Genomic DNA, 2500 nt, shown 5'->3' with positions numbered 1-2500 from the left:
ATGGAAAGGTCTCTGAAGAATGGATACAATACTGGACTCCAGTAAAGGAAGTAATGTTAATGACTGGAAAGGTTTCTGAGGAATGGCTACAATACTGGACTCCAGTAAAGGAGGTAAGGTTAATGAATGGAAAGGTTTCTGAGGAATGGCTACAATACTAGGCTCTAGTCAAGGAGGTAAGGTTAATGAATGGGAAAGTCTCTGAGGAATGGCTACAATACTGGGCTCCAGTGAAGGAGGTAAGGTTAATGAATGGGAAGGTTTCTAAAGAATGGCTACAATACTGGGCTCTAGTCAAGGAGGTAAGGTTAATGAATGGGAAGGTTTCTAAAGAATGGCTTCAACACTGGGCTCCAGTATATATACACACACACATATATATATATATATACATATATATATATATATATATATATATATATATATATATATATATATATGTATATGTATATATATATATATATATATATATATATATATATATATATATATATATATATATATATATATGATAATCAGACTAGAACCTATCATGAGAGAGAGAGAGAGAGAGAGAGAGAGAGAGAGAGAGAGAGAGAGAGAGAGAAAGAGAGACCTATATTAAGCAGATAAATGTGGGCGCGATCGAGGAAGGTGAGGGGAGGGGGGGGGGGGGTTAAAGAGAGCTGGCTGTTGCTGGGTAGCCATTAATTATGAATATATGGAAGCCTCGGAGAGAAGGATACAAAAGTTCACTCCTAATAAAGAACGGGGGGGGCGTGGGGATAGGATAGGAGGAAAATCGAATTGCGCATGTGGATATGAGCGCATCTATCTATCCTCCGCGGGGGGGGGGGGGGGGGGGAGCTGGGCCAAAACGGTGTTTGGAATGAATGTTGCAAAGTATTCACTTTTAGAATTTAATGCTGATTTGGTTTTATAAATGAACATAGTATTCGCTTTGTATGTGAACACAAAGTTCACTTAAGAAATGAACACGAAATTCCCTTTCGGAATGAACACGAAATTCACTTTTGAAATGAACACGAAATTCACTTAAGAAATGAACACTAGATTCACTTAATAAATAAACACAGTATAAGCTTTGTATATGAACACAAGATACCCTTTAGGAATGAACATAAAATTCACTTTTGAAATGAACACAGTATTCGCTTTGTATATGAACACAAAGTTCAGTTTAGAAATGAACACGAAATTCACCTTGGACATTAACATAAAATACACTTTTGAAATGAACACAAAATTCACTTTTGAAATGAACACTAAATTCACTTTTGAAATATACACAAAATTCACTTTTGAAATTAACATAAAATATTTTTTGAAATGAACACTAAATACACTTTTGAAATGAACACAAAATCACTTTTAAAATTAACAAAAAAATAACTTTTAAAATGAACACAGTATTCACTTTAGAAATGAAAACAAAACACACTTTTGAATCCTAGCACCACAACGATTTTTTTATGTACTAATGTATTTACTGTACTATTTCATTAATAAACAGCATTGTGTTTACTTTTGAATTTACACTTATTCACTTTTAAATTTGATACTGTAGTTCAAAATAATTACTTCAAAGTCTATCACTGTATTTCGTTTTGATTTTTATAGTAGACTAATGAACACTATTCCTTTAAAATCTACTGTCATAATATATTTTTCAGCACTACATCTAACACCACATTCCTTTTTAAAACTAGAAAAGCACTCTGCAGACCTCCGTCACGGCAGCTTATTTCTCGAAACCAGCTTGCCTTTCCCAGAATCAATTTAGACCGTAGGCGTATTTGAATTCTGTGACAACCATGTACGAACTTGGGGTTAAGGTTAGGGTTAATTCGGTCGACCTTTTGCTCGACCTTGACATTGACCTTTGACTTAGGACTTTCAAAATTGAATCCCTTCCACGTCTCAACATAACAATTAATCCCCGAGAGTTTCAATACTCTATGAGTAAAACTGGTCAGAAAGTTGTTCACAAACATTCAGAAAAACAGAGGCGAAAAGATAACCTCCTCCCAACTTCGTTGACAGAGGTAATTACGTTTTTGTTTAACACTATTGAATATTGTATTGAAATTTTGTAAGTATTTCAATTTTTAAATCTTGAATAGTAGACTATTTCAAACTTAACTATAAACCATTTCTTACTGTAGTAACATCTATCAACAAAACAGTATCTTCTGAGCAAATTAACACTATATTAGTTCAGATCCAAAAATCTAGAAGTATTACTATCATATTCATTTATCTTAAGTCTATATTTTAATTTTCTAGGAAATCCGAGATAACATCAGATAATGGCAAATTACCTCCCCCAAGGGGTTCACAACTCCTTACAATCCTAATTTACCTAGCTTGAAATATCTATTTTCTATTGGAATTTGAGAAAGTGTCAAGGTACGTGTATATATATATATATATATATATATATATATATATATATATATATATATATATATATATATATATATATACAGTATATATATAT

The 2500-nt window shown here is 32.5% G+C and overlaps 1 protein-coding gene across 1 annotated transcript in view; it reads left to right on the top strand.

Annotated features, from left to right (window-relative positions):
* Window positions 1-2500, top strand: part of LOC137617312 (sphingosine-1-phosphate lyase 1-like) — a 53310-nt gene that overhangs the window by 25522 nt on the left and 25288 nt on the right. The window lies entirely within an intron of this gene.

Source organism: Palaemon carinicauda, chromosome 23 (assembly GCF_036898095.1).
Source record: "Palaemon carinicauda isolate YSFRI2023 chromosome 23, ASM3689809v2, whole genome shotgun sequence".
Lineage (NCBI taxonomy): Eukaryota > Metazoa > Arthropoda > Malacostraca > Decapoda > Palaemonidae > Palaemon > Palaemon carinicauda.
The sequence above is the reverse complement of the archived record's forward strand: the minus strand, read 5'-3'. Positions and strand labels throughout refer to the sequence as shown.